Below are 19,482 nucleotides of genomic sequence, written 5' to 3' on the forward strand. Positions count from 1 at the left end.
TATGCCATTTACATCCAACTTGTAAATTCTTGATAATTTAGTAAATTATTTGGGGGGCCAGAAGAAAGGAGGAATCTCGTGCAGGAAGTATTCACCTGCAAATAACAGGAAACTCGTATTTTAATGGTTAAATAAAAGCATAGGTTCAATTTCCTGACAACAAAAATGGGGAGTAGCTGTCAGCACTGGTTCAGGAGCTTAGTGATGTCAGGGTCAAATTCTCTGGGACCCTTGTCTCTCTCTCTCCTCTCTCTCTCTCTCTCTCTCTCTCTCTCTCTCTCTCTCTCGTGCCCAGTGCTTCTGGGCGGCAAGATGAATGTACCAGCTGCAGGCATGCTAGCAATTCTCAAGTCGGGAAGGAGATGAATAATGTCTATCCTTTTTCCTCATAGAAAGCAAATATTTTATAGGAAAGATTTCCACTTATATAATTTGTTGCCCAGAACTGTGTTACCCGGCCACTAACACCTGCAGGAGAGGTTGGAAAAGTGATTACCTTATCTGAGGCTGTGCACATTTCTGCCTTGGACAGAAGGGATTTATTAGCAGGGAAGAAGTAAGTGTGCAAATAACTAGTCTTTAGCAGCGGGCATGAAAGGGACAGCAGAAACCCACCCTGACTCCTGGAGAGACAATTCACGTCCACGTGTCCTCTGCACATATGCGCCCATGAGATAGTTAGACCACAAGACACTAACGAGAAATTAAATTTCTGAAGCCCAGCTGCTTCAGAGGGACAGATATTTAAGAGGGATATATAGGCAGCAGAGGCAGGGCAAAGAGTTTCTCGTTGTAGGATGAAAATCTCTCAGGAATAATTGAGCCGGGAAGTTGTTCTTCCCCTGCCAAATGTCAAACAATCTAAAAATCCCCCGACTTCACATCCTCAGAGGGTTGGGATGCAATGAGAAGAGCAGAAACGTCTAGAGAAATGCAAATCCAGGTGGTGAACTTGAAGCAGTTCCACGGTAAATAACCAAGACCCTTTGCAATTGGTGTGTCCAGACATGATGCTAAACGTGTGATGGGTACTGTTGGGCGGCACACGGAGGAAATTCAGAGAATGATCACAAAAAGGCGGGGAAGGATGAGAGACCTTCGGCCAAAATCGAAACAAGACATTTCCCAGCCATTCCCCTGACCAAGAGCTTCATGAATATCCTAGCGAGGAGGTATCGGCCAGAATCAGTTGAAGATGCTGCCTTTGCCATGGCCGCTATGTCCAATGATTGTTAAGCGCATTCTATGGCCAGAAAGAGAATTACACGTTTCGCCTTTACAATCTTTATTTTCATGGAGCCTTTGCCCACAAATACTATTTTCCCCCAACGCACAAACGAAAAGCATAACATTCGGAAAGGTTTAGACATCTGACCCAAAACCACACGGGTGGTAAGCGCGGATATAGGATTCTGACCAGGATCTGCATGTCTACAAGACCTGGGTATTTTCTACTCGGCCACAGGGCCACCTCTGATCACTACAATGCAGGCAAGCCCTATGAGTCACATTTTCTTATCTGTAGTTTGTTGAATAGGTATGAATCCCCCAGTAAATTCGTCTCAATCTAGTCTTTAACACTTTACCGTGTGATCACTTTATTTTTATAATTTAAAAAAATCTAACAGCCTAAGAACATGTTAGAGACTGTCTCAGTCGGCCGGGGCCACCATGACAAAAGACCACAAACTGGGTGGCTTGAGCAACCACAATGGACTTCTCACAGTTCTAGAGACCAGGCATCGAAGATCGAAGTGTCATCGGGGTTAGTTGCTTCCAAGCCGTCCTCCTTGGCTTGCAGATGTCTGTCTTCTTACTTACTGTGTCCTCACATGGCCTTTCCTCCCTGGACCCACAGGTCTGTATCCAAATTTCACCTTCTTTAAGGATACCAGTCATGTTGAATTAAGACCCAGCACCCTACGTGATCATGCCCTCTATTACCATGAAAAACCAACTAGAAGGAAGCCTTGAAGACTCACCGATATCATCGTATGACAGTTGTACATTCTTATGGGAATTAGTCCAGGTTAACAGACTCTAACAATTGTCTATCGTTCATAAGTACAGTACTAGAAGGATCTGTGAATGCTTCCCAGAAGAGAAGCTGTAGCTTTGCAACAAAGACAAGAACATATCATGTTTGCAAATTTCCTGTGAAGAGTACATCTTTGCCCAGAAATTATACGAGTGTGTTTTCTGAAGCTTTTGTTAAAGAATCGGGAAGAAAAATGTCTCAGTGTCCAAACGACGTTTTTAAAAAGCAAGTTGGGATGTGGTGTCCCTGTAAAATCTGCTTCAAATTATGTAAGAGACTTATGTTTGAATAACACAACTATCCTACAATTTCTGCACTGGGAAGCCCAATAAAAGGGGTCACAACACTTCCCTCCTTCCAGGTGGACCCTGGTTATAATGGCAGGGACTTGGCTGCAAATATAACACCCATCTCATCTGTCATCTGCCTTCAAAGACCAAGTAAATTGTACCTATTCTGGGGCCCTGAGCCATTTGGGTGATCAAAGACATCCACCTGCAGAAAGAGGGCAGGAATGGTGCACAGAATGTAGAGGCATTTCTTGACATTATATTTTCATGTCCTCATTGTGATTTAAATAATCAAATGATGATTTGGACTAGACACAGGGGTCCCAAGTTTTAGCAGACCCTAATACAAGCCTATATAAGACAGAAGCAGAAACAGATTCCTGGTACCCCTTAGTCTTGGGGTCTTGTCTTGCCCTTGGTGTATGAAGATACCATTACATTCAGTCTTTAAAAAAAAAAAAAAAACCCAAGTTCCTCTATGTAATTACAGGTGAAGCTGGTTATTTTCGAGGAGATGACATTGGAGGGGAAATAAGTAATATACAAGAAGTACAATAGAAAAGTTATAATGCCAACATCTAGCCATCTATATCCTTCTTCCTGGAGGACCTCAGTAGCAAACAGGGTCTGAAGGAAAGGGTGAAAGCTTCCTGCTCTGTTGAATTATCAGGACTCTATGGATTGTCAAATCTCTTAGGGTTTTACTACTGCTCAACACTAACATGAGGGGTAATCCGAACCACAGAATGTTAGAACTGCAAAGATTCTCCTAGTCCAGTGTTTTCAAACTTTATTTAAAACTCATAATTTATTTAAAAGTCGTAATTTGAAAAAAAGGAAGGAAGGAATAGAAGGCAAAAAGAGATATGGAAAGAAAAAGGAATCATTACTTAATGGGTAAAGCAGAAAAAGGATTACTGCTTAGCCTGAAGAAACAAGGAGAGGGGGGCTCACTAAGCTTCCACTTTTTTCTCTGGAAAGGCGCCTGAAAGTTCTACAGAATATCTTGGTCTTCTGATCTGACGGTCCGTGGGTTCGAGCCCAGCATCGGGCTCTGTGCTGACAGCTCAGCACCTGGAGCCTGCTTCAGATTCTGTGTCTCCCTCTCTCTCTGCCCCTCCCCTGCTCATGCTCCGTCTCTCTCTTTCAATAATAAATAAATGCAAAAAAAAAATTTTAATCAGACCCTAGAAACAAGCAGGAAACTGATGTATAGCAAGACAAGAACAAGAGATAGTGTGTTTACAAGGTTTGGCTGACAAATCCATGTTCTGGTTGGCTCCAGAACCAAGGTGGCCATGAGCCCAATGGCCCTCCTCAAATGTAAATATGTCATAGTGTCCACAAACCAGTCTCCCACAGCCCTACACTGACATAAAAAACTTTTTCTGAGTTGGTTCTTTTGGATGGACAGTGTTAGCACTTGAAAACTGAAACATGAATGAGCACCTAAAGAACATAAAGCACTTACCAGCATTGGCACGTGACAACATCGTACTGACCACGGTAGAAAACTGACCTTCTGTACCATGTTTCTATGTTTGGAAAACTCATACACAAGCTCGGTCCACATGTGCACTGTGATTCGGATTAAAAGGAAAATGTTTGGAATCCCAGTAGAAGTAGGGCTCGTGCGAACTTGCAGGGAAAGGGGTTGCGGAGAAATTCCACGGCTACTAGTGGGACAAGAACTGGGACAAAGATCCACGCGAGACCTGCTCGAGGCCACACTCACGAAAGGCACTTTTTGTGAAGTGCATCGAATTGCCCCCCCCACACACACACACACACCCCGCCCTGAGGCATGTATTATTATCCTCATTTTTCAGAGAAAGACCACTAGCGCTCAGAGAGGGTGAGTAACCCAACCCAGCGTATTCAGCTATCATCTGGAGAAGCAGGATTCATTCATTCGACAGACAGGCATTCAGCGGCTATGGAACGCCAGGCACGTGCTGGGTCCTGCCGGGTCCGTGGGGAGCAAGAAGGGCAACGTCCCCCTGCCCCCCTGCCCCCTGCACAGGCGTGCGGTCCATGGAGGACACAGACAGGTGGACAATTCCAACAGAGGGTCTTGGGAGCCATCAGAGAGCCAACGAGCCCATTCAAGGGGGTTGCCCGCCTGGCTCCACAGCCCGTCATCCTCACGGATGCTGAACCATTTGGGAAGAGAGCCTGTGCAACCTCACGTACTCTCCCCAGAGCACCTAACGACCCCTTCTTTAAGGTTTCCATCAGAAGAGCTGACGCCGATGGGCCTCCAAGCACCGGCCTCCTCATTTGCTCTCTAGGCTTAGACAACACCGCCCCAGGGAGGGCACAGTCAAACCGACCGAAAGCTTAACATCTTACTTGTCTGACAGTAAGTGGATACGTTGTACCTGCTGTATAAATTCCTTCTGGGGGACTGAAGTGTTTGAGAAAGGATTCCCTCCTTTGAATTTGTTCCGAAGAATGAGTCTCCAGACATGCAAATAACCCCAGGAGATCCCTACCATGCACAGGCTGTTTCCACACCCACATTGCACCTTGTCCCTCAGAGACGCTCTTCTCCTCACCCTCCTACACCTTCTTCACATCCCAAGTTCTTGCAACAGATACCTTTGGAGTCCTCCCCCTCCTTTTCCCTCCTGCTGTTTCCCCTTCCCTCCCTCCTCCTTTGTACCTTCTCCCATCTGACCATCTTCCTCATTCTGATTTCTCCAACGGGTACTTTTGCAGTTTTTTCCCTCCTCTATTATCCTCCGAAAAAAAAAATCAATCAAAAAAATCAATCCAAACAAGGCCGAGGATCCCGTCCGGCTTTGCTTCCTGAACATGGGTGTTCCCCCATCTCGGTGAGTCACAAACTCGATGCACGTTGAAATCTCCCTGAGTCTTTAGCAAACCCTGATGCCTGGGCTCTGGCCCAGCCATGCTGATCTACTGAGTGGCAGAGTGCAGACCAGGAATCAGGATTTCTAAAAGCTCCTGAAGAGACTCTAATGAGCAGCAAACTTTGGGGCTACCTCACTGTGTGGCTGTCCTCACGCGTGAGACGTGGTGTCCGTACCACACATGACCTTCTGTCTGAATGGCAGAATCTGAGAAATTTGGAGCCGATGGAGGTCCCTTTTGAACGCTCACAGCCAGGCGAAAGTCCCTGTGAACAGAGCCTTTTCTCCTTTCTGTGGCCTCCAATTCAGACTGACATTCTGGCATGAATATAAAATCAAGAAGACAAAGCTAAAAAGTACCCTGAGCTGCTCAGCAGGAGGAAAAAAAAAAAAAAAAAAAGCGTGGGGGCGGGGGAGGGGCCATTGGGTTCATTGCCACCTTGGTTCTGGAGCCCTGGGGCTAACAGAACGCGGATTCGTCAGCCATACCTTGTAAACACAATTTCTCTTGTCCTTGTCTTGCTATACATCAGTTTCCTGCTTGTTTCTAGGGTCTTATTCAAAGGAGGGGGGACTTAATTCACGATCCTGGCAATAGGTCGAGTCTACACTGTAAAAATGATAAACCTGAAACTCAGGAAGGTGAAATCACTGTCCTAGGGCCATACAGTCAGTTCATAGCAGACCCAGAACTGTACAAACGCAGGAATCCTAGGGAAATGTTTAGGAAAGTCGAAAGTGCTGGGGCGCCTGGGTGGCTCCATCAATTGCCCGAGTCAATTGACTCTTGGTTTCAGCTCAGGTCATGATCTAATGGTTCGTGACTTTCAGCCCCACATCAGGCTCTGTGCTGACAGTGTGAAGCCTGCTTGGGATCCTTCTCTCCCTCTCTCTCTGCTCCTCCCCTCCTCGCGTGTTCTCTCTCTCTCTCTCTCTCTCTCTCTCTCTCTCTCTGTAAATAAACTTTAAAAAACAAAAAAGGGCCATCACAATTCTCCGACCATTATTACCATCTGACAAAGAACTCACAACTACCGCTAACATTTACAGTGACAAGGAGATGGCCACAGCCCTGCCCACAGACAAGAAACCAATGTGGGCTTGTGGATGGCCCCTTGCCAGAAATCCTCGCATTAACCGTCCCCATCCTCACCTCGCTCCCCAGAGCACCCGATTGATGGGCCTTCCTGATAATAATACCACAAACTTCTCAGTAGGAAGTGACGCGTTGCCCTGAGTGCCTGGGTGGTCCTGAAAACAAGCCATTCACTTTGACACAGTCCGCCCCCCAGAGGGAAGCCCCTCCTGCTGGGTTTTCCTAAGTTCCTAAACAATGACAACCTGGTGTGGAAGAAGGCGCCCTGCTCAGGCCCCAGCCATGAATCCCAGCCCTGGCTCTCCACCAACAAGCAGTGTGGTCTTGGCCGGCCATGCCTACTCCTCATCTGGAAAATGAGGGGCTCGGACAGGACCATCTTGAAGGAACCTTCCAGCTCTCAGATTCACAGATTCCACGATCTGACTCACAAAACAGCCATGCGGAGCCAGGCAGCCTCAGAACTTTGCAGTTCCCTAGAGTTCCATAACCTTGACTGAGTTTCTTGGAGTGGATTCAAAAGTTGTGGGAATTAAGGGTGCCTGGGTGGCTCAGTCGGTTGAGCTTCTGACTTGGGCTCAGGTCATGATCTTGTAGTCCGTGAGTTCGGGCCCCGTGCCGGCCTCTGTGCTGACAGCTCAGAGCCCGGAGCCTACTTTGAATTCTGGGTCTCCCTCTCTCTCTGCCCCTCCCCCACTCATGCTCTGTCTCTCTGTCTCTCTCTCTCTCTGTCAAAAATAAATAAACATCAAAAGTTGTGGGAATTATATGCCTCATCTGATGTCAGGAAAAGGTACGCATGAGCAGAGGTGGTTGGTTACAAAGAAATCAAAAGTTCAGATTTTCCAAGACATATCTTATGTTAATTGTTCTGTCCCAGGGTCCCCATAACTACATCTCTCTTGTCAGACTATAGTCCCAGATAGTTAGATCAGAGATAGTTAGATCTTGGTTGGCATAAATCTTCTGGACTTGTACGGGATGCCCAGACTCTGTCCTCATTCTTGACTTGCAAAGAGCACTATGTGAATTCTTGTTCTCTGGTTTAATTCTGCAGACATGAGGCATCCATGCATTTTGCCTCAAAATAACACTATTTGTAGGGCTCTCTCCCATGTAGTATCTCCATTCATGGTTTTAGGGATTGTTCTCTTTGTCTGTAAGCCTTCAAGATAGGTGATGTAGTATGTTGTCCTATTTTACAGATGATAAAATTGAGGTCCAGGAAGGGTCTAGCTTTGCTAGTTAATATCAGAGTCTCTGTTGACTCAATTCCGGTCTTTTGACTTCATTTCCTGTTCAACTTCAATTCAGAACAATTGCCGTTACCGCCCGAAGGAAACTTAGCTACCCCTCAACGTGGGGTTTCAGATTTGTCGGATATAAAGTAGACTCACTGAGAAGAGACAAAGATCAAAAACCGGTTCATAGTCAGAGTCAATGACCATAGACCAGTGGGGAAGGTTCGAAGTTGGACTCAGGACTCAGTGCTCAACACACATACAAGCCCTGGGCCTACTGATACTAGTCTTTACGGGCTTGTGAAACCAGAAGCAGCAATCCTTCAGACTGACTCAGGATGGCCTATAATCTCGCCCTCCAGGTGTAGCCCAGCAGCATGGATATCACCCAGGAGCTCGCTACCAGTTACCAGCCCAGAGGCACTAAATCAGAATCTACCTTTTAACGAGGGCCCCAGGTGAGTCGCATGCATGCACACTCTACTTAAGAAGCCCTTCTCTGAGCTCCCCTCCACCCATGAGGTTCCACAACGACCGTATGAGTCCATCTTGTTCGGCAAACTTTGGCCAGCACACCGGCCAAGTGGGGGAGTCCGTGCAAGTCTTGGACACCAACAGTATACAGATGTGGGTCAACAAAGACAAGTACCTCCACTATAGAGTATCCAGCACTGTAGGAGGTATGTGGGCGTTCCTTAGGAAGTAGCTGGTTACCCCATGTTATGGGAACAGTGTGACCTTAGGGGGGGGGGGGGGGGGGGGATGAGGGAGGGATTTCAAAAGCTGGTATCACTGAGCTTTTCACTGCCTGGTACAGATTACGGAGCTGGTTTCCTCCCTCCGCCCTCTCCTTGTCCTTTCTATGTTTCTTACTGGCTCCTCTCCTTGTCTCCTTCCCTCACCCAACGTGCTCCTGCCCTGCCCACTCCCAATCACACACACACACACACACACACACACACACACACACACACACGGATTTTCAAAGTTAAGGAAATGTTGAAGCTCATCTCTTCTGATTAGGACCCGCGTGAGTAGCTACTGCAAAGATATTTGCATTAATTACCACATTAATTTCTTGTCCCGGGGAAAGCTCGGCAAGCCTGAAAGCCTTCCTGCAAGCAAACAGCTATGAGCCCTGATGGTGGATGCAGGGGGTCTGGGTTAGCGAGGTGGCAGGGAGAGTGCTGGAAAGGAGCCCCCTAATGGCTTCCGCACAGGTGTTCAGCATAATAGGGTGTTAATTGGGTAACAGGTGGCAGCGCAGAGGGTGGAATGAGCAGCGGAGTGAACGGGGCAGAAGCTGACTGCCGTAACCTAATTTTAAACAGAGTGGAATTTTCCTGCTCCTTCCTTCAGTCTGGGCTGGGAACGCTCAGTCACAACAGAATTTAACGGCGCACCAGCCTTGATCACAGCTAATACGTATAGCTGCTTTCTAAGCACCCGGCACTATGCTATGGACATTACGAGCTTTATTCCAGTTCTTCAGAGCGATTCTGCAGGGTAGGTAGGACTCTTGATTTTAAGAATGCAGAAGCCAAGGTGCAGAACAAGATGAAGAACAGCTCAAGGGCACACAGCTAGCATGTGGCGGAGGTGGTATTTGTGCATTAACCCACAGCGCGGTGCTATCTTCCTGTATCGATGTTCACAGGAAAAGCAAGAAGCCCGTTGGACTATGTGTGGACCACCCTCCTCGCGAGCGTCCTCCTTAAATCCGGAGGCCACATTTTAAGAGCGGGTAGAGGGACAAGGGAGTTGATCAAACATAGGAGGGCCTAGAAAACATGAGAGAAATGGCTAAATCAGGCTAAATCAATACACTACTGCCCAAATCGCAGCCTGCCCCTGTTCTTGTTAATAAAGTTTTATTGGAACACAGCCGTGTTGCCTGTGGCTCCTTTCATGCTACAATTGCAGGACTAAGTCATTGCAACAGAGATTGTACGGCCCGCAGAGTCTAAAGTGGTTACTACTCTGACCCTTCTTAGGAGAAGATTGCCAGCCGCCGGGCTAAATAAATTATTGGCCCTAAGCCTCATTGCAGACACCCTGCTCTAAATCATTACTCAATACTGCCAAAGAAACTGGGGGCATTTCACCCAAAATGGAAAACTCAAGGGCATATATCTGACATCACATAGAAGTGGATTTATTTGCAAGCCAATGGGTGGACATATTTTTGGGGTGGTTTCTTTTTGCCCAGCCCCCAAAATGTTCCTAATGTTTATGAGTTAACTTAGAGGATAATTAGCTCTCCATCACCAAAAGTACTCAAATGGCCAGGTAAGTACCCATTAGTCATAGTTTGTTCTAAATGATCTGTGTTTCTTTTTGTTTTCCTTTTTTTTTTTTTTTTTTTTGAGAGAGAGAGAGAACAAGCAGGGGAGGGGCAGAGAGAGAGAGAGAGAGAGAGAGAGAGAGAGAATGAATCCCGAGCAGACTCTGTGCTGTCAGCACAGAGCGGGACTCAGGGCTCAAACTCACGAACCGTGAGATCATGACCTGAGCCGAAACCAAGAGTCGGATGCTTAAGCAACTGAGCCACCCAGACGCCCCCGATCTATGTTTCTTTACAACTCATATGATCTTACAACTTTCAGTATGCATTTCAATCAGACAAATGCATCACGAGAAGTTTTCCTGAGTCTCGGTGTCCTCGTCTTACTACGGTAAGCTCATCATCCCCTCCCCTTAACTGTTAAGTAACAGTTAACTTATCAAGTGTCAGCAAAGAATAAGCGATTGTACTTCAGTGGATAGAATTCAACCTGTTGTCAAGATGCGTGCATCTTCAAATGTCCTTTTGTTTTCCAAGCTCAACAACAGAAAACTATTCTTTTTTTTAAAGTGTTTATTTATTTTGAGGGGGGAGAGAGAGAGTGACCGTGTGAATGGGGGAGGGGCAGAGAGTGCGGGATAGAGAATCCTAAGCAGGCTTCAAGCCGTCAGCTCAGAGCCTGACGCGGGGCTCGATCTCAGGAACCACGAGATCATGACCGGAGCCAAAACCACGAGTCGGGCACAACAACAACAAAATTATTCTTAGGGCCAAAACAGACATAACTGCTATCAAAAACATGATTTATTTATTTAATGAATATTTACTGAGTGCTACTGTGCACAAGACCAGTACTGTTCCTAGTTTGGGAAGGGACAGAGGGTGTCCAAGCCCTGTGGGAAAACAGCAGGGGAGGGGGTCAGAGTCAGCCTCACTAGCAGGAAAGGGCAGCTGGAGAAGCTGTGGCCACCACCTGGGGCTACAGCTTCTATAAAAGGCACCCACAGCCAGAGGGAAAGAGGGAGGCTGAGAGAGACACACACAAAAAGCCTGGGCCAAGGCACCTGCCGATCGGGGATAATTCCCCATTTTCAGCAATGCGGACAAGCCCTGAGCTATCAGGACGAGACCCAATTTCTAAACTGGAGGTTCCAGGAGAGCAGGGGGTGGGGGGCAGTCACAAAACTACAATCCATCCCGACTCGCCAAGCTGATTTGGACCCTGGGGCTGCCAGTGGCTGATTTTTCTTGGGTCAAAATAGATTTTCAGTGACCCCGTAGATACAGCACAGAGCAGGCATTCCTGCAGTCTTGGGAGGACTCCCAGGAGCCCCCACAGGTCGTTTCTGGCATCTCTTGGCTCAGCATTTCTCTCCCACATGGCTGTCCTCTTCTCTGCCTCTCTCCCACGCAGTAAACAACATAACAGAGTGGCTAAAAATGGTAGCGATGACCCGTGATTATTATCGCTCATGGTCCTGGAGTTGCACTGGATTCAGCTCTACGGATGTCACCGGGGTCCCACCAGGGTTGCAGTCGGACCACAGCTGGGGCCAGGACATCACCTGAAGCCTTGCTGACTCCCCTGACTGGGAAGATCCCAGCGGCTGGGGCTCCCTGAGCAGCCCTCTCCGTTTTCGCACGGTCTCTGCTTGTGGGCCCTCCCGGGTGCCAGCTGCGGGGCAGTGCGGGGCTCCAAAGTCAAGAGCCTGGGAGAGAGCTGTTGGAAACAGTCTTGTCTCTTCCAACCGAGCCTCAAAAGTCATTTGGTGTCATTTCCACCGCTTTCTCTTCAATACAAGTGAGTCACTAAGCTGGGTCCACGTTCACGAGAGGGAGAATTACACTTCGTGTTTTGCAACGTTTTTTTTTTTTTATTTTTTTTTGGGACAGAGAGAGACAGAGCATGAACGGGGGAGGGGCAGAGAGAGAGGGAGACACAGAATCGGAAGCAGGCTCCAGGCTCTGAGCCATTAGCCCAGAGCCCGACGCGGGGCTCGAACTCCCGGACCGCGAGATCGTGACCTGGCTGAAGTCGGACGCTTAACCGACTGCGCCACCCAGGCGCCCCAACACTTCATGTTTTGCAAGGACGAGCATCTGTCAAGAGTTGAGCTGTGCCGGGGCGTCTGGGTGGCTCGGTCGGTTGAGCGTCTGACTTCGACTCAGGTCATGGTCTCACAGCTCGTGAGTTGGAGCCCCGCTCGGGCCCTGTGCTGACAGCTCGGAGCCTGGAGCCTGCTTCGGATTCTGTGTCTCCCTCTCTCTCTGCCCCTCCCCTGCTCATGCTCTGTCTCTCTCTTTCTCTGTCTCTCAAAAAATAAACATTAAAAAAAAAAAAAGAGTTGAGCTGAAGTCCTCAGTGATGGTGCTGCCTCAGCATCCGTTTTGTTTGGCCCAGTGGCCTGTGGGGCCTTTGACACTAGTCCCTCACGCAAGCGGATGTCCTAGATAGCAGCCCTCAGGAATACGAGCAGGTGGAGGTGGTGTCGTTGTTTTTCTTTTTTTTAAGTTGATTTATTTTGAAAGAGAGAGAGGGAATGAGTGGGGAATGGGCAGAGAGAAAGAGGGAGACAGACTCCCAAGCGGGCTCACCGCATTCAGCACAGAGCTCAATGCGGGGGTTCGGTCTCCTGAAACGCGAGATCATGACCCGAGCCAACCAAAATCAAGAGCTACCCAGGCGCCCCCAAAGTGCGAGTTTCTGACGTGAGCCGCCCAGCGGCCCTGGTGAGCAAGTTCCCCCAGACTCCCAGGGCCTTCCCCTCGGGTGGCCCTGAAACTTACCAACGGCCCACGCTTTTTTGAACTGACCAATCCGACCGTAGCTCGGGAACCCCAAAGCACTCCCTTCATAGATCTTAACAAAGGCACGCTTCCGGGTCCTGCCGTCCTCTCCGCCTACACGCTGCCTCGACCTCCCTCCAGGCGAGCTGCGTGCTTTTTCCAGGACCTGTGAGTGATAAACATCTCAGGTTCCCTCGTGGTCTGTTTTCAAACTGCAGCACGCCATCCAAGACCCCGGGACTCCACGTAACGAATACTAATTTTGCAAAGTCACAACAGTGTCATAGACTTTGAAGACGCATTTTAAAACTCTTGACACCAGCCCTACCTTGATATCCATCCGTTGTCCCCGTCGCCTTCAGAAGAAATTTTCAGGCTTCCCGGGCAGGCTCTCGGGGCCTTTCTTTCTTGACCTGCACGCCGGCTGGCTGACTGGCTGGATTTCATTCAGCCTCAGCCCTCCACGCCTCTGCCCCTCGCCACCTCGTACCTGAGCGCCAGTCGCACCAAATGACTCTCGGGTGCCCGCCTGAATGTGCCAGGGCCTGGCCCACTTCCCGCACTTCTGTACCCGGATGCCCCTTTGCCTGGAGTGCGCCCATCTCCCGTGGCACCCCGCGCCCCACCGCTTACTTGATATCATTTACAATGCAGCTCCGAGGGGTGCCCTCTGACCATCATCCCATCCTGTGGAGTCTGGAGCCCGTCGGTTGCCCCGTCACACACGTGTATCTTTGTACCACACTTACTTCCCGGCAGTGTTTCTGCCTTGGGCTTGCCTGCATCCTGAAGGATGGTCTCCTTGAGCACATGGGTCAGGTTTTATTCGGACGCCTGTCAGCTTCTGTCAAACCCAGCGTGAGGCAGGCCCTCAAAACATGACGAATGAATGAATGAGGGTCAACAGTCCTCAAAAGTCCTACCATGGTGCTTAGAATTCGGATTATATATTCTCAAGATATATATCTTTACATACGCTTATATAAGGATGTATGTAGAAAGATCTATGGTCTTGGGGCACCTGGGTGGCTCAGTTGGTTAAGTGTCTGACTCTTGGAATCAGCTCAGGTCTTGATCTCGGGGTCGTGACTTCAAGCCCTGCACTAAACTTAAAAACAACCAAAAAAAAAGATGGGGCACCTGGGTGGCTCAGTTGGTTAAGCATTGACTCTTGATTTCGGCTCAGGTCATGATCTCATGGTCATGAGATCAAGCCCCACGTCGGGCTCCATGCTGAGTGTGGAGCCTGCTTAAGATTCTCTCTTGCCCTCTGCCCCTCTCCCCACCTGGTGCTCGCTCTCTCTCTCTCTCTCTCTAAAAAAAAAAAAATAACTTATACAGATATAGGGTCCTCTCTCTCTAGGTTTATTTACATATGAGAAAATCATTCTGAAAGCTGCTTGGTCACTATGACCTATCCATAGCAGTGTTTAGTGAGGGGTCTTCTAGAAACCAGAGCCTGATGCTTTGTGAGACACAAATATAGGGCAGGAAAATTGTGGTAAAAGGAAAATGAGACAAGGAAAGGTTTAAGGCAATGTATCAGCATGCTGGCTACTGTTCATGACCACCACAAAGAGGCAGAGCAGATCTCTGAGGGGGTGTTTACTTGGCATGCGGCATGCGTCCAGGAAGGCTGTCTAGAGAAGACAGTGAGGGAACCAGTCTGCCCAGCTTCCACCAACCTCTGGTCTCCCATTGGTCGGAGATCACCCCGTGGGGGGTTAACTCTCCCACAGTTTTACAAAAAAAGGAATTTAAGTTGCAGTAGAGGCATCAGAGGAAATGCCAAAGGTGGGTGCCGTATACAAGTAGCCTTTCACAGGGCGCACTACAGAGCAGTGTCCCTCAAACTGTGTTGAGTGACATTTAAAAAAAAAATTCCAACCTATGACGGGCAGATGATTGTGTGACACGCAAGAAAAATGATTTACTTGAGAAATGACATTCCCAAAAAACCTACAAAATACACTCTGAGTACAACTGCTACAGAACATGTGAGTCACTCTTGGCGGGGACCAGAGGGAAGCTTTATGGCAAAATAAATGTAAAAACACTGTGTGCTTCCTGTCGCCTGCTCCCTGGGCGTCCCTGCAGGTCCTGGGTTGTGAGATAGTCTGCAGTATGAGAACAGGAAGTAGCGAGAGGGGACCTCCTTGCCTTGTACTTGACCTTCATGGGAAAGCTCCAGGTTTCTTACTGTGAAGTATGATAGCTATAGTTTTTTGCAGATATTCTTTTTTTTTTTGAAGTTTATTTTTTATTTATTTTTGGAGACGGCGATAGAGAGCGAGCAGGGGAGGGAAAGCAGAGAGAGAGGAAGACAGAATCCCAAGCAGGCTCCGCGCTGTCAGCACAGAGCTCAGGAACAGCGAGATCGTGACCTGAGCCGAAATCGAGAGTCGGCCACTGAACCAACCAAGCCACCCACGTGGCTAGATATTCTTTAGATATTCTTTATCGAGTTGAGGAAGTCCCCCTCTATTCCGCGTTTCCTGACAGCTTTTATCATGAATGGGTCTTGGGTTTTGTCAAATGCTTTTTTCTGTATCTATTGATATGATCGTGTGTTTTTTCTTTTTGAGCCTGTGGATGTGATGGAGTACATTAACTGATTTTTTAATATTGTGCCAGCTTTGCATACCTGGGATAAACCCCATCTGGTCTCGGTGTATAATCTTTTTTACACATTGTAGGTTTTGACTTGCTAATATTTTACGGAGGATTTTTACAACTGTGTTCATGAGAGATACCGGTCTGTAGTTTTCTTCTGAAGTCTTTGTCCGGTTTGGTATTCGGGTGAGAAGAGTTCAGCTTCTATCCTCGGAAAGAAACTGGAGACTTGGTGTAATTTCTTCCTTAAATGTGTGGAAGAACTCATAAGTGAACCTGTCTGAACCTGGTGCGTACTGTTTGGGGAGATTATTAATTATTGGCTCAATTTCTTGAATGGATATGGGCCTATTCAGTTCGTCTGTCTCTTCTTCTGTGGGTTTTGGTACCTGTGTCTTTCGAAGAATTGGTCCATTTCATCTAGATTTTCAAATTTGCGGGCATGCGGTTGTTCACAGCATTCCTTTATCATCCTTTTAGTGTCCGTGGTCTCTGTAGTGCTGTCTCCTCTGTCATTCCTAATCTCAGTAATCTATGTTCTCTTTCTTTCTTAGACAGTCTGGCTAGGGGCTTGTTGATTTTATTGATATTTTCAAGGGACCAGTTTTTAGTGTCATTGATTTTCTCTACTGATTTCCTGTTTTCAATTTCATTAACTTTTGCTTTAGTTCTTATCATTTCTTTTCTTCTGCCTACTTTGGATTTAATTTGCTCTTCCTTGTCCAGTTTCCCAAGGTGCAAACTTACTGATTTTAGATCTTCTCTTCTAATAAATGTAGTTAACGCTATACATTTCCCTATAAGCACTGCTTTTGTTGGGTCTCACAAATTTTGATGTAAACATCTATTTCAATTTCTTTGGAAAGTTCTTCTTTGACCCATGTATTATTTAGAAGGGTGTTGTATAATGTTCGCATATTTTGAGATTTTTCTAGTTGTCTTTCTGGTACTGACATAATGGGTTTAAACCCATTATGGTCTGAGAGCAGACGCTGCATGATTTCTATTGTTTTAAATTTGTTAAGTTCTGTTTCATGGCCCAGAACGTGTTCTATCTCGGTGAATGTCACATGCGAGCTTGAGAAGAATGTGATTCGCTGTTGTTGGATGAAGTAGTCTACAAACGTCAATTGTATCCAGATGATTGACCATATTGTTGATTTCAACTCTGTCCTTAGTTGTCTTCTGCCTGCTGGGTCTGTCCACTTCTGAGAGGGGGGGTGTTGAAGTCCCGTGTCAACCCATGTGAAGTCCCATGAGTCACTGTGACAGTGAATTCATCTATTCCTTCTATCAGTTTTTGCTTCATGTAGTTTGATGCTCTGTTACTAGGCACATACACAGTAAAGATCTGATGCCTTGGGGAGTCTGGATGGCTCAGTCGGTTACGGTCCAACTTCGGCTCAGGTCATGATCTTGCAGTTCATGAGTTCAAGCCCCACACTGGGCTGTCTGATGTCAGCACAGAGCGTGGTTCAGACCCTCTGCCCCCCTTTCTCCCTGCCCCTCCCCTCTCAAGCATGCTCATGTGCGCTCTCTCTCTCAAAAATAAACATTAAAAAAAATTTTTTTAAGATGTGACCCCTTTATCATTATGTAATGCCTTTTTTAAAATCCCTGATAACTTTCCTTATTTTGAAGTTGCTCTGTCTGAAATAGAGCCACCCTTACTTTCTTTAAAAAAAATTTTTTTAACGTTTATTCATTTTTGAGAGAGAGAGAGACAGAGCCTGAGTTGGGGAGGGGTAGAGAGACGGGGAGACACAGAATCTGAAGCAGGCTCCAGGCTCCAAGCTGTCAGCACAGAGCCCGATGCGGGGCTCGAACCCACTGACTACGATATCATGACCTGAGCTGAAATTAGACGTTCAACCGACTGAGCCACCCAGGCACCCCTCTTACTTTCTTAGTGTTAGCGTGGTATATTTTAAAGACTTTAACATATTAATCATTTTTGTTTTAAATTCCCAGTCCGATAATTCCAACCTCCCTGCCATACCTGGTTCTGATGCTTGTTCTGTCTGTTAAAATTGTGGGTTTTGCCTTTTGGTTTGTCTGGTAATTTTTTTTTTTCTTGATAGTTGGTCACGATTGGCCTTTAGTAATGTGGTTGCTGAGGTGTGTGTGTGGGGGGGCATTCTATAGTCCTATGATTAGGTCCAGTCTTTAAGCAAGCCTGCACCCCTGGATGTGAGCTTCACGAGTGTTTCTAAGGTTTTCCTTCTCCTCCCTTAATGGAGAGAGGATGGCCGGAGTGGGCTAGAGTTGGACATTTCTCTCCCCCAGGTCAGTTAGGCTCTCATTAACCAGTTTCCCCTGAGGGCAGGCATTGTTAAAAAGAGCATAAGGCTCTGGGTTATTTCAAAATAGTTCTTTTTTTTTTTTAATGTTTATTTATTTTTGAGACAGAAACAGAGCATGAACGGGGGAGGGTCAAAGAGAGAGGGAGACACAGAATCCAAAGCAGGCTCCAGGCTCTGAGCTGTCAGCACAGAGCCCGACGCGGGGCTCGAACTCACAGACCGCGAGATCATGACCTGAGCCGAAGTCGGAAGCTCAACCGACTGAGCCACCCAGGTGCCCCTCAGAATAGTTCTTTTCCCCTCTCCCTGCAAGAACGCTTAAGGATTTTTCTCCAAAATTTACTGCAGGAACCTGGTCAAGCTCTTGGAGGAAAATCTCACGATATTGTGGGGGTCCCCCTATGACTGGGTCTCCCTGAAGTTTTCATTCTCAGACTTGCCCACACAGAACCTCCAACGATTTGTCGATAACAGCTCAGGTTCTCTTACCCCCGCACTGGTTTCCAAGATGGTTTCCACTCACGAGTCTCCACCCTGGGAAGCTGTGACTCTTTGTATTCATCCGACCGTCTCTACCAACTTGGGGGTTGTGGTTTGCCCTGTGTCCTCAGCTCTCTTACAGATCCCAGAAAAGTTGTTGATTGCACATGCAGAACCAGAAACCAGCAGTCCTTGCCTTTTTTAAAGTAAAACATTTTAAAGTAATAGATAAATAAATGTAAAATCTACATTTTAAAAGTGCCATAAAGTTGAAAAACAAATGACAGCTGGGGGAAAAGTATTTTCAATTCACATTCCATACAAAGTCCAATTTCCTTAATAGAAAATGGACAGACGACAAGAATACGATTTGAAAAATAAATACAAATGCCTTTTAAGTATTTAAAAAGATGTTTACATGTATACAAAGTATTCAGAAAGTGCTTATTTAACTGCTACCTGTTGTTTGTATTGTTATTATTGCCTTTTCAAATAAATCAAAGGAAAGCTATGAGATTTCATGTTTTATTTTTCAGATTGGCAAAGATTTTTAAAAAACTGGCTAACATCTATTGGCAAAGGTATGAGCATTTCCACATTGTTGCTGAGGGTGTAATTTGATATAGTTTGTTTGGAAAGAAATTAGCAATATCTATCAAAATTTAAAAGACATATATCCCTGATCTAGCAATTTCAATTCTAGGATTGACGCCTCAGATATATGTGTGCCCAGATATGTGGGTAGAAGAATATTAACTGCAGAATCTTTAGTTAGTGTAAAAATCTGGAAACACATATACAACCTGATACAGCAATATAATAAAATACTATCTAACTTTTTAAAAGAATAAGGTGGGCCTATAGCATGGCCATGGAGAGAGTTTGAAGATGTAATATTAAGGGGGAAAAGTACAGAAAAAAGACTATGCAACTGTTTATGTCAAAAAAGGTGTAGGGGGCGTCTGGGTGGCTCAGTCGGTTAAGCGTCCGACTTCAGCTCACGTCATGATCTCGCGGTTCGTGGGTTCGAGCCCCGCATCGGGCTCTGTGCTGACAGCTCGGAGCCTGGAGCCTGCTTGGGATTCTGTGTCTCCCTCTCTCTCTTTCCCTCCCCCACTCACTAGGACCATCTTGGAACCCTAGTGCCTCTCAGAGCTCACAGAGCCATCCCTACTCCACTCTGAGTTCTTTACAGCTGCCCCCTAAATAAGCCAAATCTCATGTCCCCACTCTAGCAAAACCCATGGACCGCTTTCCCTCCTTGAGCTTGAGAAATCTCTTTCCTGCTCTCCCTTCTCCAAAATATTGCTTCTCTCCCCCAGAGACGCCTAGCATAATGGGTTGAGATTTTCCCAAAGGACAGGATGAGAGGATGTTCTCAAGCAGCCTCTAAAAGCCGATTCTACAACACCCACCTCTCTTCAGGCAGACGAGTATGGAGAGCCTGTCTCCCTGCTTAGAATGAAGACAGTCA

The sequence above is a fragment of the Lynx canadensis genome, chromosome D1 (assembly GCF_007474595.2).
Source record: "Lynx canadensis isolate LIC74 chromosome D1, mLynCan4.pri.v2, whole genome shotgun sequence".
Classification (NCBI taxonomy): Eukaryota; Metazoa; Chordata; class Mammalia; order Carnivora; family Felidae; genus Lynx; species Lynx canadensis.